The sequence below is a fragment of the Lolium perenne genome, chromosome 4, assembly GCF_019359855.2.
Source record: "Lolium perenne isolate Kyuss_39 chromosome 4, Kyuss_2.0, whole genome shotgun sequence".
In the NCBI taxonomy this organism is placed as follows: Eukaryota; Viridiplantae; Streptophyta; class Magnoliopsida; order Poales; family Poaceae; genus Lolium; species Lolium perenne.
In genome coordinates this window covers 373,447,033-373,473,762 of record NC_067247.2, presented here as the reverse complement: position 1 = coordinate 373,473,762, position 26,730 = coordinate 373,447,033, and positions in this window count along the sequence as shown.

Here is a 26,730-nt window from a genome sequence, read left to right as displayed (position 1 = left end):
TGGATGGCGGTCTATGTACTTTGTCGTAATGCCCAATTAAATCTCACTATACTCATCATGATATGTATGTGCATGGTCATGCTCTCTTTATTTGTCAATTGCCCAACTGTAATTTGTTCACCCAACATCTTGTTTATCTTATGGGAGAGACACCTCTAGTGAGCTTGTGGACCCCGGTCCAATTCTCTTTCTTGAAATACAATCTCTTGCAATACTTTGTTCTACTGTTTTCTGCAAACAATCATCTTCCATACAATACGGTTAATCCTTTGTTACAGCAAGCCGGTGAGATTGACAACCTCACTGTTTCGTTGGGGCAAAGTACTTTGGTTGTGCTGTGCAGGTTCCACGTTGGCGCCGGAATCCCTGGTGTTGCGCCGCACTACATCTCGCCGCCATCAACCTTCAACGTGCTTCTTGACTCCTACTGGTTCGATAAACCTTGGTTTCCTACTGAGGGAAACTTGCTGCTGTACGCATCACACCTTCCACTTGGGGTTCCCAACGAGCGTGTGCTTTACGCGTCATCAAGCTAAATTTCTGGCGCCGTTGCCGGGGAGATCAAGACACGCTGCAAGGGGAGTCTCCACTTCTCAATCTCTTTACTTTGTTTTTGTCTTGCTTAGTTTTATTTATTACTTTGTTTGCTGTACCAAATCAAAATACAAAAAAATTAGTTGCTAGTTTTACTTTATTTGCTATCTTGTTTGCTATATCAAAAACACAAAAAAATTAGTTTACTTGCATTTACTTTTCTTATTTCATCATGTTTCCTTTTAATTTTACCACAAAAGACATACCGGTAGGACGTGGGTCTATAGTTGGGAGAAATAATATAGAAGAATTTTTCAATCATGTTAGTACCATTGAAAATTTTGAAGATAGACACTTGGTAGACCTTGCGCCTACTTATGAAATTGCTGCCGCGCATTTAGTTCGCCTGTTGGAGACTAAATTTGTTAATCTTAATCCTATAATCCAACACATGTTTCTCACACTTGGTGATATGGAAGAAGGGGAAAAGAAAGATTTTGTTTTAGAAACCCTTCTTAGAGAATTTGGTGGTCTAGCAAGAGAAGCTAGAAAGGTCTTTGCTAAATTTAATATGCTTGGTTCTCATACTAATTTTGTTAGTCTCCTTGAAAAGATGGACATGGATAGAATAATATACACTAATAATATTGATGATGGTGGGGAGATCAAAGCACCAATACCATGTAAACTCTTAGCTATGAATGATGCACTAGAAAATAACTATGCTTGGTTTGTTCCTGAAAATTTGTTTGATGAGAGTAGCACGCCTAAGGCTAATGAAAAGGGAGATGCTAAAACTTATGTATCAAATATACTATGCCTAGTTGAGAACGATTCACACCCCGCTGAGAACACACCACCCTTCGATAATACTTGATACACACTTTCTGCGCCTAGCTGAAAGGCGTTAAAGAAAAGCGCTTATGGGAGACAACCCATGTTTTACCTACATTACTTTGTTTTTATTTTGTGTCTTGGAAGTTGTTTACTACTGTAGCAACCTCTCCTTATCTTAGTTTAGTGTTTTGTTGTGCCAAGTTAAGCCGTTGATAGAAAAGTAAGTACTAGATTTGGATTACTGCGCAGTTCCAGATTTCTTTGCTGTAACAAATCTGGGTCTACCTCCCTGTAGGTAGCTCAAAAAATTAAGCCAATTTACGTGCATGATCCTCAGATATGTACGCAACTTTCATTCAATTTGAGCATTTTCATTTGAGCAAGTCTGGTGCCATTTTAAAATTCGTCAATACGAACTGTTCTGTTTTGACAGATTCTGCCTTTTATTGCGCATTGCCTCTTTTGCTATGTTGGATGAATTTCTTTGATCCACTAATGTCCAGTAGCATTATGCAATGTCCAGAAGTGTTAAGAATGATTGTGTCACCTCTGAATATATTAATTTTTATTGTGCACTAACCCTCTAATGAGTTGTTTCGAGTTTGGTGTGGAGGAAGTTTTCAAGGATCAAGAGAGCAGTATGATGCAACATGATCAAGGAGAGTGAAAGCTCTAAGCTTGGGGATGCCCCGGTGGTTCACCCCTGCATATATCAAGAAGACTCAAGCGTCTAAGCTTGGGGATGCCCAAGGCATCCCCTTCTTCATCGACAACATTATCAGGTTCCTCCCCTGAAACTATATTTTTATTCCATCACATCTTATGTGCTTTTTCTTGGAGCGTCGGTTTGTTTTTGTTTTTGTTTTGTTTGAATAAAATGGATCCTAGCATTCACTTTATGGGAGAGAGACACGCTCCGCTGTAGCATATGGACAAGTATGTCCTTGGTTTCTACTCATAGTATTCATGGCGAAGTTTCTCCTTCGTTAAATTGTTATATGGTTGGAATTGGAAAACGATACATGTAGTAATTGCTATAAATGTCTTGGGTAATGTGATACTTGGCAATTGTTGTGCTCATGATTAAGCTCTTGCATCATATGCTTTGCACCCATTAATGAAGAAATACATAGAGCATGCTAAAATTTGGTTTGCATATTTGGTTTCTCTAAGGTCTAGATAATTTCTAGTATTGAGTTTGAACAACAAGGAAGACGGTGTAGAGTCTTATAATGTTGTCAATATGTCTTTTATGTGAGTTTTGCTGCACCGGTTCATCCTTGTGTTTGTTTCAAATAAGCCTTGCTAGCCTAAACCTTGTATCGAGAGGGAATACTTCTCATGCATCCAAAATACTTGAGCCAACCACTATGCCATTTGTGTCCACCATACCTACCTACTACATGGTATTTCTCCGCCATTCCAAAGTAAATTGCTTGAGTGCTACCTTTAAAATTCCATCATTCACCTTTGCAATATATAGCTCATGGGACAAATAGCTTAAAAACTATTGTGGTATTGAATATGTAATTATGCACTTTATCTCTTATTAAGTTGCTTGTTACGCGATAACCATGTTCACTGGGGACGCCATCAACTATTCATTGTTGAATTTCATGTGAGTTGCTATGCATGTTCGTCTTGTCTGAAGTAAGAGCGATCTACCACCTTATGGTTAAGCATGCATATTGTTAGAGAAGAACATTGGGCCGCTGACTAAAGCCATGATCCATGGTGGAAGTTTCAGTTTTGGACAAATATCCTCAAATCTCAAATGAGAAAATTATTAATTGTTGTTACATGCTTATGCATAAAAGAGGAGTCCATTATCTGTTGTCTATGTTGTCCCGGTATGGATGTCTAAGTTGAAGAATAATCAATAGCGAGAAATCCAATGCGAGCTTTCTCCTTAGACCTTTGTACAGGCGGCATAGAGGTACCCCTTTGTGACACTTGGTAAAAACATGTGCATTGTGATGATCCGGTAGTCCAAGCTAATTAGGACAAGGTGCGGGCACTATTAGTACACTATGCATGAGGCTTGCAACTTATAAGATATAATTTACATGATGCATATGCTTTATTACTACCGTTGACAAAATTGTTTCATGTTTTCAAAATCAAAGCTCTAGCACAAATATAGCAATCGATGCTTTTCCTCTATGGAGGACAATTCTTTTACTTTCAATGTTGAGTCAGTTCACCTATTTCTCTCCACCTCAAGAAGCAAACACTTGTGTGAACTATGCATTGATTCCTACATACTTGCTTATTGCACTTATTATATTACTCTATGTTGACAATATCCATGAGATATACATGTTACAAGTTGAAAGCAACCGCTGAAACTTAATCTTCTTTTGTGTTGCTTCAATGCCTTTACTTTGAATTATTGCTTTATGAGTTAACTCTTATGCAAGACTTATTGATGCTTGTCTTGAAGTGCTATTCATGAAAAGTCTTTGCTATATGATTCACTTGTTTACCCATGTCATATACATTGTTTTGATCGCTGCATTCACTACATATGCTTTACAAATAGTATGATCAAGATTATGATGGCATGTCACTCCAGAAACTATCTGTGTTATCGTTGTACCTGGTCGGGACGAGTATAACTAAGCTTGGGGATGCTGATACGTCTCCGACGTATCGATAATTTCTTATGTTCCATGCCACATTATTGATGTTATCTACATGTTTTATGCACACTTTATGTCATATTCGTGCATTTTAAGAACTAACCTATTAACAAGATGCCGAAGTGCCGATTCTTTGTTTTCTGCTGTTTTTGGTTTCAGAAATCCTAGTAACGAAATATTCTCGGAATTGGACGAAATCAACGCCCGGGGGCCTATTTTTCCACGAAGCTTCCGGAAGTCCGAAGACGAAGCAGAAGTGGGGCCACGGGGTGGCCAAACCCTAGGGCGGCGCGGCCCACCCCCTGGCCGCGCCGACCTATGGTGTGGGGCCCCTGTGCCCCCTCTGACTTGCCCTTCCGCCTACTTAAAGCCTCCGTGGCCGAAACCCCCGGTGCGAGAGCCACGATACGGAAAACCTTCGAGACGCCGCCGCCGCCGATCCCATCTCGGGGGATCCAGGAGATCGCCTCCGGCACCTGCGGAGAGGGAATCATCTCCCGGAGGACTCTACGCCGCCATGGTCGCCTCCGGAGTGATGTGTGAGTAGTCTACCCCTGGACTATGGGTCCATAGCAGTAGCTAGATGGTTGTCTTCTCCCCATTGTGCTATCATTGTCGGATCTTGTGAGCTGCCTAACATGATCAAGATCATCTATATGTAATTCTATATGTTGCGTTTGTTGGGATCCGATGAATAGAGAATACTTGTTATGTTGATTATCAAAGCTATGTCTATGTGTTGTTTATGATCTTGCATGCTCTCCGTTATTAGTAGATGCTCTGGCCAAGTTGATGCTAGTAACTCCAAGAGGGAGTATTTATGCTCGATAGTGGGTTCATGTCTCCGTGAATGCGGAGGTGACAAGAACCTCTAAGGTTATGGATGTCTTTGTTGCCACTAGGGATAAAACATTGGTGCTATGTTCAAGGATGTAGTCACTAGTTACATTACGCGCAATACTTAATGCAATTGTCTGTTGTTAGCAACTTAATGTGGAGGGGTTCGGATGATAACTTTGAAGGTGGACTTTTTAGGCATAGATGCATGCTGGATGGCGGTCTATGTACTTTGTCGTAATGCCCAATTAAATCTCACTATACTCATCATGATATGTATGTGCATGGTCATGCTCTCTTTATTTGTCAATTGCCCAACTGTAATTTGTTCACCCAACATGCTGTTTATCTTATGGGAGAGACACCTCTAGTGAACTGTGGACCCCGGTCCAATTCTCTTTACTGAAATACAATCTCTTGCAATCTTGTTCTCTGTTTTCTGCAAACAATCATCTTCCACACAATACGGTTAATCCTTTGTTCTGACAAGCCGGTGAGATTGACAACCTCACTTTGTTTCGTTGGGGCAAAGTACTTTGGTTGTCTTTGTGCGGGTTCCACGTTGGCGCGGAATCCCTGGTGTTGCGCCGCACTACATCTCGCCGCCATCAACCTTCAACGTGCTTCTTGACTCCTACTGGTTCGATAAACCTTGGTTTCCCTACGAGGAAACTTGCTGCTGTACGCATCACACCTTCCACTTGGGGTTCCCAACGAGCGTGTGCTTTACGCGTCATCAAGCTAAATTTAAGCGCCGTTGCAGTGAGATCAAGACACGCTGCAAGGGGAGTCTCCACTTCTCAATCTCTTTACTTTGTTTTTGTCTTGCTTAGTTTTATTTATTACTTTGTTTGCTGTACCAAATCAAAATACAAAAAAATTAGTTGCTAGTTTTACTTTATTTGCTATCTTGTTTGCTATATCAAAAACACAAAAAAATTAGTTTACTTGCATTTACTTTTCTTATTTCATCATGTTTCCTTTTAATTTTACCACAAAAGACATACCGGTAGGACGTGGGTCTATAGTTGGGAGAAATAATATAGAAGAATTTTTCAATCATGTTAGTACCATTGAAAATTTTGAAGATAGACACTTGGTAGACCTTGCGCCTACTTATGAAATTGCTGCCGCGCATTTAGTTCGGGCACTTTGTTGGAGACTAAATTTGTTAATCTTAATCCTATAATCCAACACATGTTTCTCACACTTGGTGATATGGAAGAAGGGGAAAAGAAAGATTTTGTTTTAGAAACCCTTCTTAGAGAATTTGGTGGTCTAGCAAGAGAAGCTAGAAAGGTCTTTGCTAAATTTAATATGCTTGGTTCTCATACTAATTTTGTTAGTCTCCTTGAAAAGATGGACATGGATAGAATAATATACACTAATAATATTGATGATGGTGGGGAGATCAAAGCACCAATACCATGTAAACTCTTAGCTATGAATGATGCACTAGAAAATAACTATGCTTGGTTTGTTCCTGAAAATTTGTTTGATGAGAGTAGCACGCCTAAGGCTAATGAAAAGGGAGATGCTAAAACTTATGTATCAAATATACTATGCCTAGTTGAGAACGATTCACACCCCGCTGAGAACACACCACCCTTCGATAATACTTGATACACACTTTCTGCGCCTAGGCGAAAGGCGTTAAAGACAAGCGCTTATGGGAGACAACCCATGTTTTACCTACATTACTTTGTTTTTATTTTGTGTCTTGGAAGTTGTTTACTACTGTAGCAACCTCTCCTTATCTTAGTTTAGTGTTTTGTTGTGCCAAGTTAAGCCGTTGATAGAAAAGTAAGTACTAGATTTGGATTACTGCGCAGTTCCAGATTTCTTTGCTGTAACGAATCTGGGTCTACCTCCCTGTAGGTAGCTCAGAAAATTAAGCCAATTTACGTGCATGATCCTCAGATATGTACGCAACTTTCATTCAATTTGAGCATTTTCATTTGAGCAAGTCTGGTGCCATTTTAAAATTCGTCAATACGAACTGTTCTGTTTTGACAGATTCTGCCTTTTATTGCGCATTGCCTCTTTTGCTATGTTGGATGAATTTCTTTGATCCACTAATGTCCAGTAGCATTATGCAATGTCCAGAAGTGTTAAGAATGATTGTGTCACCTCTGAATATATTAATTTTTATTGTGCACTAACCCTCTAATGAGTTGTTTCGAGTTTGGTGTGGAGGAAGTTTTCAAGGATCAAGAGAGCAGTATGATGCAACATGATCAAGGAGAGTGAAAGCTCTAAGCTTGGGGATGCCCCGGTGGTTCACCCCTGCATATATCAAGAAGACTCAAGCGTCTAAGCTTGGGGATGCCCAAGGCATCCCCTTCTTCATCGACAACATTATCAGGTTCCTCCCTGAAACTATATTTTTATTCCATCACATCTTATGTGCTTTTTCTTGGAGCGTCGGTTTGTTTTTGTTTTTGTTTTGTTTGAATAAAATGGATCCTAGCATTCACTTTATGGGAGAGAGACACGCTCCGCTGTAGCATATGGACAAGTATGTCCTTGGTTTCTACTCATAGTATTCATGGCGAAGTTTCTCCTTCGTTAAATTGTTATATGGTTGGAATTGGAAAACGATACATGTAGTAATTGCTATAAATGTCTTGGGTAATGTGATACTTGGCAATTGTTGTGCTCATGATTAAGCTCTTGCATCATATGCTTTGCACCCATTAATGAAGAAATACATAGAGCATGCTAAAATTTGGTTTGCATATTTGGTTTCTCTAAGGTCTAGATAATTTCTAGTATTGAGTTTGAACAACAAGGAAGACGGTGTAGAGTCTTATAATGTTGTCAATATGTCTTTTATGTGAGTTTTGCTGCACCGGTTCATCCTTGTGTTTGTTTCAAATAAGCCTTGCTAGCCTAAACCTTGTATCGAGAGGGAATACTTCTCATGCATCCAAAATACTTGAGCCAACCACTATGCCATTTGTGTCCACCATACCTACCTACTACATGGTATTTCTCCGCCATTCCAAAGTAAATTGCTTGAGTGCTACCTTTAAAATTCCATCATTCACCTTTGCAATATATAGCTCATGGGACAAATAGCTTAAAAACTATTGTGGTATTGAATATGTAATTATGCACTTTATCTCTTATTAAGTTGCTTGTTACGCGATAACCATGTTCACTTGGGGACGCCATCAACTATTCATTGTTGAATTTCATGTGAGTTGCTATGCATGTTCGTCTTGTACGAAGTAAGAGCGATCTACCACCTTATGGTTAAGCATGCATATTGTTAGAGAAGAACATTGGGCCGCTGACTAAAGCCATGATCCATGGTGGAAGTTTCAGTTTTGGACAAATATCCTCAAATCTCAAATGAGAAAATTATTAATTGTTGTTACATGCTTATGCATAAAAGAGGAGTCCATTATCTGTTGTCTATGTTGTCCCGGTATGGATGTCTAAGTTGAAGAATAATCAATAGCGAGAAATCCAATGCGAGCTTTCTCCTTAGACCTTTGTACAGGCGGCATAGAGGTACCCCTTTGTGACACTTGGTAAAAACATGTGCATTGTGATGATCCAGGTAGTCCAAGCTAATTAGGACAAGGTGCGGGCACTATTAGTACACTATGCATGAGGCTTGCAACTTATAAGATATAATTTACATGATGCATATGCTTTATTACTACCGTTGACAAAATTGTTTCATGTTTTCAAAATCAAAGCTCTAGCACAAATATAGCAATCGATGCTTTTCCTCTATGGAGGACAATTCTTTTACTTTCAATGTTGAGTCAGTTCACCTATTTCTCTCCACCTCAAGAAGCAAACACTTGTGTGAACTATGCATTGATTCCTACATACTTGCTTATTGCACTTATTATATTACTCTATGTTGACAATATCCATGAGATATACATGTTACAAGTTGAAAGCAACCGCTGAAACTTAATCTTCTTTTGTGTTGCTTCAATGCCTTTACTTTGAATTATTGCTTTATGAGTTAACTCTTATGCAAGACTTATTGATGCTTGTCTTGAAGTGCTATTCATGAAAAGTCTTTGCTATATGATTCACTTGTTTACCCATGTCATATACATTGTTTTGATCGCTGCATTCACTACATATGCTTTACAAATAGTATGATCAAGATTATGATGGCATGTCACTCGAGAAACTATCGTATGTTATCGTTGTACACAGTCGGGACGAGTATAACTAAGCTTGGGGATGCTGATACGTCTCAGAACGTATCGATAATTTCTTATGTTCCATGCCATATTATTGATGTTATCTACATGTTTTATGCACACTTTATGTCATATTCGTGCATTTTTGGAACTAACCTATTAACAAGATGCCGAAGTGCCGATTCTTTGTTTTCTGCTGTTTTTGGTTTCAGAAATCCTAGTAACGAAATATTCTCGGAATTGGACGAAATCAACGCCCGGGGGCCTATTTTTCCACGAAGCTTCCGGAAGTCCGAAGGCGAAGCGAAGTGGGGCCTCGGGGTGGCCAAACCCTAGGCGGTGCGGCCCACCCCTGGCCGCGCCGACCTATGGTGTGGGGCCCCTGTGCCCCCTCTGACTTGCCCTTCCGCCTACTTAAAGCCTCCGTGGCCGAAACCCCCGGTGCGAGAGCCACGATACGGAAAACCTTGCGAGACGCCGCCGCCGCCGATCCCATCTCGGGGGATCCAGGAGATCGCCTCCGGCACCCTGCCGGAGAGGGGAATCATCTCCCGGAGGACTCTACGCCGCCATGGTCGCCTCCGGAGTGATGTGTGAGTAGTCTACCCCTGGACTATGGGTCCATAGCAGTAGCTAGATGGTTGTCTTCTCCCCATTGTGCTATCATTGTCGGATCTTGTGAGCTGCCTAACATGATCAAGATCATCTATACGTAATTCTATATGTTGCGTTTGTTGGGATCCGATGAATAGAGAATACTTGTTATGTTGATTATCAAAGCTATGTCTATGTGTTGTTTATGATCTTGCATGCTCTCCGTTATTAGTAGATGCTCTGGCCAAGTTGATGCTAGTAACTCCAAGAGGGAGTATTTATGCTCGATAGTGGGTTCATGTCTCCGTGAATCTGGAGGGTGACAAGAACCTCTAAGGTTATGGATGTCTTTGTTGCCACTAGGGATAAAACATTGGTGCTATGTTCAAGGATGTAGTCACTAGTTACATTACGCGCAATACTTAATGCAATTGTCTGTTGTTAGCAACTTAATACTTTGGAGGGGGTTCGGATGATAACTTTGAAGGTGGACTTTTTAGGCATAGATGCATGCTTTGGATGGCGGTCTATGTACTTTGTCGTAATGCCCAATTAAATCTCACTATACTCATCATGATATGTATGTGCATGGTCATGCTCTCTTTATTTGTCAATTGCCCAAGCTGTAATTTGTTCACCCAACATCTTGTTTATCTTATGGGAGAGACACCTCTAGTGAACTGTGGACCCCGGTCCAATTCTCTTTCTTGAAATACAATCTCTTGCAATCTTTGTTCTCTTGTTTTCTGCAAACAATCATCTTCCACACAATACGGTTAATCCTTTGTTACAGCAAGCCGGTGAGATTGACAACCTCACTTTGTTTCGTTGGGGCAAAGTACTTTGAATTGTCTTTGTCAGAGTTCCACGTTGGCGCCGGAATCCCTGGTGTTGCGCCGCACTACATCTCGCCGCCATCAACCTTCAACGTGCTTCTTGACTCCTACTGGTTCGATAAACCTTGGTTTCCTACCGAGGAAACTTGCTTCTTTGTACGCATCACACCTTCCACTTGGGGTTCCCAACGAGCGTGTGCTTTACGCGTCATCAAGCTAAATTTCTGGCGCCGTTGCCGGGGAGATCAAGACACGCTGCAAGGGGAGTCTCCACTTCTCAATCTCTTTACTTTGTTTTTGTCTTGCTTAGTTTTATTTATTACTTTGTTTGCTGTACCAAATCAAAATACAAAAAAATTAGTTGCTAGTTTTACTTTATTTGCTATCTTGTTTGCTATATCAAAAACACAAAAAAATTAGTTTACTTGCATTTACTTTTCTTATTTCATCATGTTTCCTTTTAATTTTACCACAAAAGACATACCGGTAGGACGTGGGTCTATAGTTGGGAGAAATAATATAGAAGAATTTTTCAATCATGTTAGTACCATTGAAAATTTTGAAGATAGACACTTGGTAGACCTTGCGCCTACTTATGAAATTGCTGCCAGCATTTAGTTACTTTGTTGGAGACTAAATTTGTTAATCTTAATCCTATAATCCAACACATGTTTCTCACACTTGGTGATATGGAAGAAGGGGAAAAGAAAGATTTTGTTTTAGAAACCCTTCTTAGAGAATTTGGTGGTCTAGCAAGAGAAGCTAGAAAGGTCTTTGCTAAATTTAATATGCTTGGTTCTCATACTAATTTTGTTAGTCTCCTTGAAAAGATGGACATGGATAGAATAATATACACTAATAATATTGATGATGGTGGGGAGATCAAAGCACCAATACCATGTAAACTCTTAGCTATGAATGATGCACTAGAAAATAACTATGCTTGGTTTGTTCCTGAAAATTTGTTTGATGAGAGTAGCACGCCTAAGGCTAATGAAAAGGGAGATGCTAAAACTTATGTATCAAATATACTATGCCTAGTTGAGAACGATTCACACCCCGCTGAGAACACACCACCCTTCGATAATACTTGATACACACTTTCTGCGCCTAGCTGAAAGGCGTTAAAGAAAAGCGCTTATGGGAGACAACCCATGTTTTACCTACATTACTTTGTTTTTATTTTGTGTCTTGGAAGTTGTTTACTACTGTAGCAACCTCTCCTTATCTTAGTTTAGTGTTTTGTTGTGCCAAGTTAAGCCGTTGATAGAAAAGTAAGTACTAGATTTGGATTACTGCGCAGTTCCAGATTTCTTTGCTGTAACGAATCTGGGTCTACCTCCCTGTAGGTAGCTCAGAAAATTAAGCCAATTTACGTGCATGATCCTCAGATATGTACGCAACTTTCATTCAATTTGAGCATTTTCATTTGAGCAAGTCTGGTGCCATTTTAAAATTCGTCAATACGAACTGTTCTGTTTTGACAGATTCTGCCTTTTATTGCGCATTGCCTCTTTTGCTATGTTGGATGAATTTCTTTGATCCACTAATGTCCAGTAGCATTATGCAATGTCCAGAAGTGTTAAGAATGATTGTGTCACCTCTGAATATATTAATTTTTATTGTGCACTAACCCTCTAATGAGTTGTTTCGAGTTTGGTGTGGAGGAAGTTTTCAAGGATCAAGAGAGCAGTATGATGCAACATGATCAAGGAGAGTGAAAGCTCTAAGCTTGGGGATGCCCCGGTGGTTCACCCCTGCATATATCAAGAAGACTCAAGCGTCTAAGCTTGGGGATGCCCAAGGCATCCCCTTCTTCATCGACAACATTATCAGGTTCCTCCCCTGAAACTATATTTTTATTCCATCACATCTTATGTGCTTTTTCTTGGAGCGTCGGTTTGTTTTTGTTTTTGTTTTGTTTGAATAAAATGGATCCTAGCATTCACTTTATGGGAGAGAGACACGCTCCGCTGTAGCATATGGACAAGTATGTCCTTGGTTTCTACTCATAGTATTCATGGCGAAGTTTCTCCTTCGTTAAATTGTTATATGGTTGGAATTGGAAAACGATACATGTAGTAATTGCTATAAATGTCTTGGGTAATGTGATACTTGGCAATTGTTGTGCTCATGATTAAGCTCTTGCATCATATGCTTTGCACCCATTAATGAAGAAATACATAGAGCATGCTAAAATTTGGTTTGCATATTTGGTTTCTCTAAGGTCTAGATAATTTCTAGTATTGAGTTTGAACAACAAGGAAGACGGTGTAGAGTCTTATAATGTTGTCAATATGTCTTTTATGTGAGTTTTGCTGCACCGGTTCATCCTTGTGTTTGTTTCAAATAAGCCTTGCTAGCCTAAACCTTGTATCGAGAGGGAATACTTCTCATGCATCCAAAATACTTGAGCCAACCACTATGCCATTTGTGTCCACCATACCTACCTACTACATGGTATTTCTCCGCCATTCCAAAGTAAATTGCTTGAGTGCTACCTTTAAAATTCCATCATTCACCTTTGCAATATATAGCTCATGGGACAAATAGCTTAAAAACTATTGTGGTATTGAATATGTAATTATGCACTTTATCTCTTATTAAGTTGCTTGTTACGCGATAACCATGTTCACTGGGGACGCCATCAACTATTCATTGTTGAATTTCATGTGAGTTGCTATGCATGTTCGTCTTGTCTGAAGTAAGAGCGATCGACCACCTTATGGTTAAGCATGCATATTGTTAGAGAAGAACATTGGGCCGCTGACTAAAGCCATGATCCATGGTGGAAGTTTCAGTTTTGGACAAATATCCTCAAATCTCAAATGAGAAAATTATTAATTGTTGTTACATGCTTATGCATAAAAGAGGAGTCCATTATCTGTTGTCTATGTTGTCCCGGTATGGATGTCTAAGTTGAAGAATAATCAATAGCGAGAAATCCAATGCGAGCTTTCTCCTTAGACCTTTGTACAGGCGGCATAGAGGTACCCCTTTGTGACACTTGGTAAAAACATGTGCATTGTGATGATCCGGTAGTCCAAGCTAATTAGGACAAGGTGCGGGCACTATTAGTACACTATGCATGAGGCTTGCAACTTATAAGATATAATTTACATGATGCATATGCTTTATTACTACCGTTGACAAAATTGTTTCATGTTTTCAAAATCAAAGCTCTAGCACAAATATAGCAATCGATGCTTTTCCTCTATGGAGGACAATTCTTTTACTTTCAATGTTGAGTCAGTTCACCTATTTCTCTCCACCTCAAGAAGCAAACACTTGTGTGAACTATGCATTGATTCCTACATACTTGCTTATTGCACTTATTATATTACTCTATGTTGACAATATCCATGAGATATACATGTTACAAGTTGAAAGCAACCGCTGAAACTTAATCTTCTTTTGTGTTGCTTCAATGCCTTTACTTTGAATTATTGCTTTATGAGTTAACTCTTATGCAAGACTTATTGATGCTTGTCTTGAAGTGCTATTCATGAAAAGTCTTTGCTATATGATTCACTTGTTTACCCATGTCATATACATTGTTTTGATCGCTGCATTCACTACATATGCTTTACAAATAGTATGATCAAGATTATGATGGCATGTCACTCCAGAAACTATCTGTGTTATCGTTGTACCTGGTCGGGACGAGTATAACTAAGCTTGGGGATGCTGATACGTCTCCGACGTATCGATAATTTCTTATGTTCCATGCCACATTATTGATGTTATCTACATGTTTTATGCACACTTTATGTCATATTCGTGCATTTTCTGGAACTAACCTATTAACAAGATGCCGAAGTGCCGATTCTTTGTTCTGCTGTTTTTGGTTTCAGAAATCCTAGTAACGAAATATTCTCGGAATTGGACGAAATCAACGCCCAGGGGCCTATTTTTCCACGAAGCTTCCAGAAGTCCGAAGACGAAACGAAGTGGGGCCACAGGGTGGCCAAACCCTAGGGCGGCGCGGCCCACCCCCTGGCCGCGCCGACCTATGGTGTGGGGCCCCTGTGCCCCCTCCTGACTTGCCCTTCCGCCTACTTAAAGCCTCCGTGACGAAACCCCCAGTACCGAGAGCCACAATACGGAAAACCTTACTGAGACGCCGCCGCCGCCGATCCCATCTCGGGGGATCCAGGAGATCGCCTCCGGCACCCTGCCGGAGAGGGGAATCATCTCCCGGAGGACTCTACGCCGCCATGGTCGCCTCCGGAGTGATGTGTGAGTAGTCTACCCCTGGACTATGGGTCCATAGCAGTAGCTAGATGGTTGTCTTCTCCCCATTGTGCTATCATTGTCGGATCTTGTGAGCTGCCTAACATGATCAAGATCATCTATCTGTAATTCTATATGTTGCGTTTGTTGGGATCCGATGAATAGAGAATACTTGTTATGTTGATTATCAAAGCTATGTCTATGTGTTGTTTATGATCTTGCATGCTCTCCGTTATTAGTAGATGCTCTGGCCAAGTTGATGCTAGTAACTCCAAGAGGGAGTATTTATGCTCGATAGTGGGTTCATGTCTCCGTGAATCTGGAGGGGTGACAAGAACCTCTAAGGTTATGGATGTGCTGTTGCCACTAGGGATAAAACATTGGTGCTATGTTCAAGGATGTAGTCACTAGTTACATTACGCGCAATACTTAATGCAATTGTCTGTTGTTAGCAACTTAATACTGGAGGGGGTTCGGATGATAACCTGAAGGTGGACTTTTTAGGCATAGATGCATGCTGGATGGCGGTCTATGTACTTTGTCGTAATGCCCAATTAAATCTCACTATACTCATCATGATATGTATGTGAATGGTCATGCTCTCTTTATTTGTCAATTGCCCCACTGTAATTTGTTCACCCAACATGCTGTTTATCTTATGGGAGAGACACCTCTAGTGAACTGTGGACCCCGGTCCAATTCTCTTTACTGAAATACAATCTACTGCAATACTGTTCTACTGTTTTCTGCAAACAATCATCTTCCACACAATACGGTTAATCCTTTGTTACAGCAAGCCGGTGAGATTGACAACCTCACTGTTTCGTTGGGGCAAAGTACTTTGAATTGTCTTTGTGCGAGTTCCACGTTGGCGCCGGAATCCCTGGTGTTGCGCCGCACTACATCTCGCCGCCATCAACCTTCAACGTGCTTCTTGACTCCTACTGGTTCGATAAACCTTGGTTTCTTACTGAGGGAAACTTGCTGCTGTACGCATCACACCTTCCACTTGGGGTTCCCAACGAGCGTGTGCTTTACGCGTCATCAGTCACATCTTATGTACTTTACTTGGAGCGTCTGTTTGTTTTTATTTTTGTTTTGCTTGAATAAATGCTTTTGTGGGAGAGAGACACGCTCCACTGGTTCATATGAACACATGTGTTCTTAGCTTTTAATGTTCATGGCGAAGGTTGAAACTGCTTCGTTCATTGTTATATGGTTGGAAACAGAAAATGCTACATGTGGTAATTGGTATAATGTCTTGAATAATTTGATACTTGGCAATTGTTGTGCTCATGTTTAAGCTCTTGCATCATGTACTTTGCACCTATTAATGAAGAACTACATAGAGCTTGTTAAAATTTGGTTTGCATGACTGGTCTCTCTAGAGTCTAGATATTTTTTGGTGAGGGTTTGAACAACAAGGAAGACAGTGTAGAGTCTTATAATACTTGCAATATGTTCTTATGTAAGTTTTGCTGTACTGGTTCATACTTGTGTTTTCTTCAAACAACCTTGCTAGCCTAGCCTTGTACTGAGAGGGAATACTTCTCGTGCATCCAAATCCTTGAGCCAAAAACTATGCCATTTGTGTCCACCATACCTACCTACTACATGGTATTTTCTGCCATTCCAAGTAAATACTTCGTGTGCTACCTTTAAACAATTCAAAATGCTTCTTAATTTGTGTAAATGTTTTATAGCTCATGAGGAAGTATGTGGTGTTTATCTTTCAATCTTGTTGGGCAACTTTCACCAATGGACTAGTGGCTTCATCCGCTTATCCAATAATTTTGCAAAAAGAGCTGGCGCGTGGTTCCCAGCCCCCAATTAATTAACTTCATTAATAATTCTCTTCACGTGTTTTGCTCTGATTCATCAGTAAGCAACTTAATTTTGCAAATAGACACTCCTCCATGGTATGAGATTGTTGGAAGGCACCCGATGATTCGGTTAGCCATGGCTTGTGTAAGCAAAGGTTGGGAGGAGTGTCACCCATAAATAAAAACTAAAGTACATGTGTAGACAAAAGAGAAGAGGGATGATCTACCTTGCTGGTAGAGATAACGTCCTTCATGGGAGCCGCTCTTTAAAGTCTGCTTGGCAAGGGAGTTAGAGTGCTCACTACCATTCGTTGACAACAATAAACACCTCTCAAAACTTTACTTTTATGCTCTCTTTATGATTTCAAAACTTGAAAAGCTCTAGCACATGATTTATCCCTGCTTCCCTCTGCGAAGGGCCATTCTTTTACTTTTATGTTGAGTCAGTTTACCTATCTCCTTCCACCTTAGAAGCAAACACTTGTGTTAACTGTGCATTGATTTTTACATGTTTACCTATTGCATTCATCATATTACTTTATATGTTGACAATATCCATGAGATATACATGTTGAAGTTGAAAGCAACCGCTGAAACTTAATCTTCCTTTGTGTTGTTTCAATGCCTTTACTAAGAATTTATTGCTTTATGAGTTAACTCTTATGCAAGACTTATTGATGCTTGTCTTGAAAGTACTATTCATGAAAAGTCTTTGATATATGATTCAGTTGTTTACTCATTATCTTTACCATTTCTTTGAATCACTTCATTCATGCTTTACAATAGTATGATTAAGATCATGTTGGTAGCATGTCACTTCATAAATTATCTTTGTTATCGTTTACCTACTCGGGACGAGTAGGAACTAAGCTTGGGGATGCTGATACGTCTCCGATGTATCGATAATTTCTTATGTTCCATGCTTGTTTTATGACAATACCTACATGTTTTGTTCACACTTTATGTCATTATTATGCGTTTTCCGGAACTAACCTATTGACGAGATGCCGAAGTGCCAGTTCCTGTTTTCTGTTGTTTTTGGTTTCAGAAATCCTAGTAAGGAAATATTCTCGGAATTGGACGAAATCAACGCCCAGCATCTTAGAATTGCATGAAGCTTCCAGAACACCCGAGAGCCGCCAGAGGAGGGCCCTGTGGGCCCTAGATGATAGGCTGGCGCGGCCAAGTGGTGGGCCACGCCGCCCTAGTGTCTGGTGGCCCCTGACCCCTTCTGACGGCGCCTCTTCGCCTATAAGAAGCCCCATGACCTAAATCTTCGATATGAAAAGCCACGGTACGAGAAACCTTCCAGAGCCGCCGCCATCGCGAAGCCAAGATCTGGGGGACAGGAGTCTCTGTTCCCGCACGCCGCCGGGACGGGGAAGTGCCCCCGGAAGGCATCTCCATCGAAACCACCGCCATCTTCATCACCGTTGCTGTCTCCCATGAGGAGGGAGTAGTTCTCCATCGAGGCTAAGGGCTGTACCGGTAGCTATGTGGTTAATCTCTCTCCTATGTACTTCAATACAATGATCTCATGAGCTGCCTTACATGATTGAGATTCAAATGAGTTTTGTATCACTATTCATCTATGTGCTACTCTAGTGATGTTATTAAAGTACTCTATTCCTCCTCCATGATGTAATGGTGACAGTGTGTGCATCATGTAGTACTTGGCGTAGTTTATGATTATGATCTCTTGTAGATTATGAAGTTAACTATTACTATGATGGTATTAATGTGATCTATTCCTCCTTTCATAGTATGATGGTGACAGTGTGCATGCTATGTTAGTACTTGGTATAATTGTGTTGATCTATCATGCACTCTAAGGTTATTTAAATATGAATATCGAATGTTGTGGAGCTTGTTAACTCCGGCATTGAGGTGCTCTTGTAGCCCTACACAGCTAGTGGTGTTCATCATCCAACAAGAGAGTGTAGAGTGGTTTTATTATGTGATCAATGTTGAGAGTGTCCACTAGTGAAAGTATAATCCCTAGGCCTTGTTTCCAAATACTGCAATCATCGCTTGTTTACTGTTTTACTGCATCTCTACTTCCTGCAATATTACCACCATCAACTGCACGCCAGCAAGCACTTTTCTGGCGCCGTTACTACTGCTCATATACATTCATACCACCTGTATTTCACTATCTCTTCGCCGAACTAGTGCACCTATACATCTGACAAGTGTATTAGGTGTGTTGGGGACACAAGAGACTTCTTGTATTGTGGTTGCAGGGTTGCTTGAGAGGGATATCTTTGACCTCTTCCTCCCTGAGTTCGATAAACCTTGGGTGATCCACTTAAGGGAAACTTGCTGCTGTCCTACAAACCTCTGCTCTTGGAGGCCCAACACTGTCTACAAGAATAGAAGCGCGCGTAGACATCATTCACCTATCTTGAATTTCATGGCGCATAGCCATTTTAATGGAGTCAGGGCCCATCATTACTTCTTTGTATGTAGTTGGTTCATTATTGTTCAAAAATCAATCCTTTGTCCACAAATAATTTATTTGATCACAAAGTAAACCATACCTACAAGGTTCAATGGGTACTTCGATCTCCATGGCTATAACACTTTGTAGTCATGGGAGCCATGATCGTCGTGGCCTATTCCGAAACCATTTACGATGCTGCGCTACTCTGATCATTATGCTCTGGTTCATAAACCTTATCAAGTTCCATTGTCCTCCCACTCAAAAACTTCGCTAGAAACAATTTCTTGGAAATAAGTAAGAAACATCGACAAACACTTTTGTCTTTGTCTCCATAGTGGAAAGAATTCCCAATCAATTCTCTGGGATAACCAACAAAGGCATTCATTCGATTTTGGTTGTAAACTTATTTACTTATGCTATGCATACCAAAATTTAAGAAAGGACTATTAAGGTTTATCCCCATGCCATAACTCGCATGGTGTCATTTCAACGGATTATGATGATGTTTTATTTAGTGAAAAAGCGGTAGTCTCTAAAGCATAATCCACAAAAATATAATGGCATCATTTTATATTATCTCATCATTAACCCAACAAGGTTTGGATACGTGTCTTGGAAACTCCATCATCACTATGATACTCCAAGAAACGTGAGTTGTAGAATAATTTCATAACTCTCTTAGATGTTCGCTAAAACTCGTAATTCAAATATTTCCACCATGATCCAATCATAGATATTTGACTTTTCTATTACGATGATTTCCACTTCATGCTAAAATTTATTTGAATCCATTCAAATGTTTCAAACTTCTTCCTTATCGAATATATCCACATATATATATTCAATTCATTGTTGGAAGTTTTCATGAAGTAGAAGAATCTCCCGCACACAACTATGCCTAGTGAACCACATACATCATCATGTATGCTTCCACTAAGTTAGTTGCCCGTTCAACTCTTGGCCTATGAACGGTATTTCAGTCATTCTCTTTGGAAGAGATTTGCAAGCGCCAAACGATTCAAAAATCAAATGACTCCAAAAATCCATTTGCATGGAGTTCCTTCAAGCGTTCCTTTCTAACACGACCTAAATGGCGGTTCCACTAATAAGTGGAATTCACATCATTTGCCTTATGGCATTTTAGCGTCAGTGTTATGCATGTGTGCTTCACCATAAAGATTTATAATAACTTATCCATCGTACATGGAATACTGTCATAATTTGAACAACTCATTGTTTTCATTTGACTAGAACAAAACAACAATTATAAAGTTCTTTATTATAAATCTGAAGGGCTAGGTAGAATGCCAACAACGAACACAACAACACTTTATTTTGTTCCAGGCGTGCATTCCTACCATATTCCTTATCAATCACTTAGGCCATTGTATTCTTGTATTGCGTTGTTTTGTATGACACTTCATACCAACCAATATGGTACAACTACCCAAGAATTTCATTGTGTGACCAGACAAGGAATACATTCATAACATGTATATCATCTAGATACACCTGAGCTACACTTTCTAGTCTTTTCTTTCTTTCTGCCAAAATCTTTTGTAGTTTCTCTTTTAGCTTTCCTCATTCTCAGAAAACACCTCACCTTCAATAACTTCTAGGTTTGTTGGTCAAACACCAATAACCTTGAGGTTCTTACCTTGAAGTTGATCATCACATGACAAGTGTTCCGGATTTCACTATTCACTACAAGAAAACTTCTGATAGACAATGTCCCAAAATTGTCCGCTAAGGGCCATTTTTCGTCGCCTATGGGCCTAACCCGACGATATGGGTTCTGTTGTCAAAACTGCGTCAGGCAAAGTCCTACGACGATTTTTTCGGTCCGTCGCGTTTGGGCGCCCTTCCGCCACGGAAAATCGGACCGTTGCAGAAGTGTTTCCGTGAGCCCGTTGACTGCTGACGTCATGCAAACTAACACGTGGCAGACGCCGTTAACTGGCAGTTAACGGCGTTAACCGGTTGAAACCCCGTGGTAGATGGTAGGCCCACACGAGGCCTGCCAAGTCTTAAGCGGGCCGGGCCAGCTGACTTAGTTTGACCGGTCAACTATATAGCTGGGCTGGTCCATTAGTTACGTGGGCCGGGCCTAACCTCTAAGGTTGACTGGTCAAAACTTTAATGGGCCGGCCCACTAAGCATGTAGGCCGGGCCGAATGCACTCACAAGACATGTGGGACCCACTTTCCTATTATCGGGCTGGCCCATTTACCAAGTGGGGTCCACCTTAAAGCAAGTGGGCCGGCCCAAGAAGTTATTGGGCCGACCCAATTAGCTTGTGGGTCCCACTTTCCTGCTATCGGGCCGGCCCATTTAGTATGTGGGGTCCACAATAGATCAAATGGGCTGGCCCCACAAGCTAGTGGGCCGGGCCAAAAACACAGGTGGGTCCCACTTTCCTTTTAAAGGGCCGGCCCATTTAGTATGCGGGGTCCACGATATAGCAAGTGGGCCGGCCCAACAAGATAGTGGGCCGGGCCAAAAACACAGGTGGGTCCCACTTTCCTGTTAAAGGGCTGGCCCATTTAGTATGTGGGGTCCACCATATAGCAAGTGGGCCGGCCCACCAGGATAGTGGGCCGGGCCAAAAACACAGGTGGGTCCCACTTTCCTGTTAAAGGGCCGGCCCATTTAGTATGTGGGGTCCACCATATAGCAAGTGGGCCGGCCCAACAAGATAGTGGGCCGGGCCGAAAACAAAGGTGGGTCCCACTTTCCTGTTAAAGGGGCGGCCCATTTAGTATGTGGGGTCCACCACAAAAGCAATTGGGCTGGCCCAACAAGTTAGTGGGCCGGCCCAATAAGCTTGTGGGGCCACTATCGTGCTAACGGGCCAGACCAATTAGTATGTGGGGTCCACGGTAAATCAGGTGGGCTGGCCCGACGAGTTAGCGGGCCGGCCCAATAAACTTGTTGGGGCCACTTTTCTGTTACAGGGCCGGCCCAGTAGTGGGTGGGGTCCACCTTAAAGCAAGTGGGCTGGCCCAATAAGTAAGTGGGCCAGCCCGTTTAGTTGGTGTTTATATGCCGGCATAATATGCGCTTTAGGATTTTGCGGGCCGGCACATATGTGATTTCGCTTAATTGGGCCGTTTAAGGGATGGGAATTTGTGATTTAGATACTGAGAATATTTACGCAGCACATGATTTCTGTCGGATAGCCTCACTTACCACAAGCACCATAGAAAAAATGCGCGAAAGAACTATAAAAACTAACTAAATATTACATCAGCTGCAAGGCTTTGAAAAAATATTATAGAACCCAGAGAAATTGAATGGTAATTAAACCTAGCAATATAATGAAGCGATCCGGCAATCTTTTAAGTTGTCCATGCATCACCTATATCTGAAATAAAGACATTACAAGTTAAGACATCAACAATGGAAAGGCAAAGACACTACAATATTGTTTGCCAAAGAATTTGGAACTCATCATTTCGTCGTTATAACAAGATGATTGTAATGCGCACAATAAGCAAACAAAGAGTGCATGCCGCATACCAACAGCCAATATAACATAGCATGTTAGAATGAAATAGCAGACTTACTACTGTCGAGTCCCATGCAAACCAACATGTTCAGGGAGTACAAAATTGACATGAACAACATAGTAGCAGGCTATAAATTTTGTAACAACGACTGAGCAAGATGAAGTTATGATGGCTACATCTACAGAGCAGGGAAAGTAAACCAAAAATAGAAGTTGTGATGGCAATAGCTAAAGAGGAGGGAATGTGAACCAACATGTGCCAAGTGCAATTGCTTCATATTGGCCGTGAACTAAATAATACTCCTGAACTTATAGTGAAGGGGATGCAAATCACGATGTTTCGGGATATAAACTTGTAATGAGCAACACATAGAGGATAGTTAATGCTGGAGCTTCGGATGGACCAGATACAGAATATAGTGGGATCACCTGTGAACTTGTATAAGAGGGAATGCAAACCAATATGTCCAGCATTCCATATGTGAGCGTCATGCCAAGTCAGAGAAACAAGTCAATAATGCAGCTTTTGAAGAACAAGATGGCACACAAAATTATTATCTAGTAGTATGACAAGTTTATTTGTACTACAGGCTAGATAGCAGAGTGATAGCATGCCAAACTAAGTCCTTACTTTGTTAGCTTACAATGAACTAGATACAAAACAATGGCATCACCTGTAGTACAGGGAATGCAAGCCAACATGTTCATGGAGTAAAAAATTGGCACAAACAAAATAGTAGCAGGCCATAATTTTTGTAACAACGACTGAGCAAGATAAAGTTATGATGGCTAGATCTACAGAGCAGGGAATGTAAACCAAATATAGAAGTTACGATGCCAAAAGCTATAGAGCAGGGAATGCGAACCAACATGTGCAATTACTTAAAATTGGCCATGAACTAAATAATAGCAGGATGTTACTATAATAGCTAGGAATAAAACAGATAGGAGTTATAATGGCATCACTCATAAACTTGTAGATAAGGGAAACAAATCAATTTGTTTCGGGATATAAATTTGTAATGAGCAACACATAGAGGATAGTTAATGCTACAGCTTAGGATGGACCAGAAACGGAATATAGTGGGATCACCTGTGAACTTGTAGAAGAGGGAATGCACACCAATATGTTCACCATTCTATATGTGAGCGCCACGCCAATTAAGAGAAACAATTTAATATTGCAGCTTTCGAAGAATCAGATGGCAGACAAAATTATGACGGAAGTAGCTGCTGTGACGATTTCAAATAAATTTGTACTGCAGGATGGCAGAGCGATAGCATGCAGGAACTAATAGCAGGCAGTTACTTTGTTAGCTTACTTACCTAAGTAGATAGAAATAACAATGGCATCACCTGTAGTACAGGGAATGCAAACCAACATGTTCAGGGAGAACAATATTGGCATGAACAAAATAGTAGCAGCCTATAATTTTTTTAACAACGACTGAGCAAGATAGAAGTTATGATGGCTACATCTACAGAGCAGGGAATGCATACCAAGATGTTCAATCGCTTAAAGTTAGCAATGAACTAGAAAATAGAAAGATGTTACGGTCATAGCTAGGGATGAACTAAAAGAGCTTCAGACAAACAAGCATCTGAACCCAGAACATGGCGCTAAAACAAGGGACTTACATTAGGAGAAGCACTCTGTGGGAGTCACATCAGATCTTCCTGGGGTTGATAGATCCGGTGATGAAGTATGCTACATGTGCTACTTGGGGTTGGAGAGACGGCCATTACACTTCATGGTTACTCATCTCATCTGCAAAAACGTAACGACGCGTCGTTAGCACAAACAGGTCCCCCCAAGATTAAATAAGAACTTGCAGGAAAGCAATAGAAAAGCGACAGTAGAAGAGTTTAGATCATGCACGGCGCAGGTGAAGCAGATCCGGTTCATGCACAGCGGTGTCGGTGAGCAAGATCCGATGCGGTGGATGACGGATCCGGCGAAGCGGCTCCGGTGGGGTGGACGATACCACAGCTGAAGCGACTACGGTAGACTGCTGGATGAGCATATGGTTTCGAGCTTCGGCGGGGATGATCCGGTCCGGTTGATGACGGCGTCGATGAAGCGGCTCCGGCAGGCAGCCGGATGACGAGGATCGCGAGGCCTCGGGTAGGCCAGGGAAGTCCGGCGGGGATGTTCTGGTGCGATGGTCGTGGAGGTGGGAGAGAGGGACTTGGGAAGTTCCGGTGGGTGGTCTGAGGGAAATGAATTTTTTTGGGAGGGTTTCCGGGCTAGGGAGGTGGTGATTCAAAAAATGACGGGCAGACCCCCCCCCACCAACCGACTTTCTGCCATGTCCACAGGGGTAGAATGGGAATTTGGAGGCGTTTGAATTTTTGTATTTTGTGGGCGGGAAGTTTTGCCTCTATGAGATTTTGAATTTGGCTACCGTCCAAGTATAATGATAAAAAATTGTGAGACCGTACTAGTACCTCTGTTCAAGGCCGAGTGCAAAATCAAATCATCATCACATTAAATATCGGTCACTACCATGATCATGATCTATCTCTGAAATTAGCGTATCCGCTAGATCTTGCAAAGTATAATGATAAAAAGAATTGTGAGACCGTACTAGTACTTCTCTTCTAGGCCGAGTGCAACAGCAAATCATCATCACATTGAAAATTTGTTACCATGATCATGATCTATCTCTGAAATTGGCGCATCCGCTATATCTTGCAAAGTATAATGATAAATAATTTGTGAGAAGGTACTTCTGTTCAAGCCCGAGTGCAACATCAAATCATCATCACATTGAAAATTTGTTACCATGATCATGATCTATCTCTGAATTTGGCGCATCCCCTAAATCTTGCAAAGTATAATGATAAAGAAATTGTAAGACAGTAGTAGTACTTCTGTTCAAGGTCGAGTGCAACATCAAATCATCATCACATTGAAAATTTGTTACCATGATCCTCTGAAAATGGGCGCATCCGCTAAAACTTGCAAAGTATAATGATACAAAATTGTGAGACCGTACTAGTACTTATGTTCAAGGTCGAGTGCAACATCAAATCATCATTACATTGAATATTGTGTTACCATGATCATGATCTATCTCTGAATTTGGCGCATCCGCTAAATCTCTCAAAGTATAATGATAAAAAAATTGTGAGACTGTACTAGTACTTATGTTCAAGGCCGAGAGCAGGATCAAATCATCATCACGTTGAAATTTGTTACAACGATCATGCCATATCTCTAAAATTGGCGCATCCGCTAAATCTTGCACGTGGCGCATCTCAGTGCGGAGCAACAGGTCGGTGATATCAAGGTTGAGGCGTCGGTAGCGTCATCGGGCTCTCTTCTCTTGATAGATCTTCTACATAGCGCGGCACACCGCCTGCCGAGAAGAAGTCACATGTGAGACCGAGGTGGAGACGTCGCCGACATCCGTGAGGCGCGGCCGCCCTTCTATGAGCCAGCGTCGACTCAAGGTATGAATCCATGCGTTGTCGCGCCCTTCTGCCGATGAAGTGGGGTGCCTTAGATTTATTGTTCTTCTCTTACAATTATTTCGAGCTGAACATGTGTGCTCTTTCTCTGAATATATTGCTTGAAAAGCTAACCAAGTTACTTAAATTCACTTTGTTCTTAATCTTGCGTGCTAATTTTGTTATTTTTGCTGACGGTGATGCGCGCAATGAGATTTATTTGTGGGTGTGCTGAGCTGTTAGGTGATACGTCTCCAACGTATCTATAATTTTTGATGTTCCATGCTTGTTTTATGACAATATCTACATGTTTTGTTCACACTTTATGTCGTTTTGATGCGTTTTCCGGAACTAACCTATTGACGAGATGCCGAAGGGCCAGTTGCTGTTTTCTGCTGTTTTTGGTTTCAGAAATCCTACTAAGGAAATATTCTCGGAATTGGACGAAATCAAGGCCCACGATCTTATAATTCCCGGAAGCTTCCAGAGCACCGGAGAGAGACCAGAGGGGAGCCAGGGGGCCCCACACGCCAGGGCGGCGCGGCCAAGGGGTGGGGCGCGCCCCCTAGTGTGTGGCCCCACCGTGGCCCCTACGACTCCGCCTCTTCGCCTATAAGACTCTTCGTGACCTAAATCTTCGACACGGATTGACGAAACACCAGAAAACCTTCCAGAGCCGCCGCCATCGCGAAACTCCAATTTGGGGGACATAAGTCTCTGTTCCGGCACCGCGCCAGGACGGGGAAGTGCCCCCGGAAGGCATCTCCATCGACACCGCCGCCATCTTCATCGCCGCTGCTGTCTCCTATGATGAG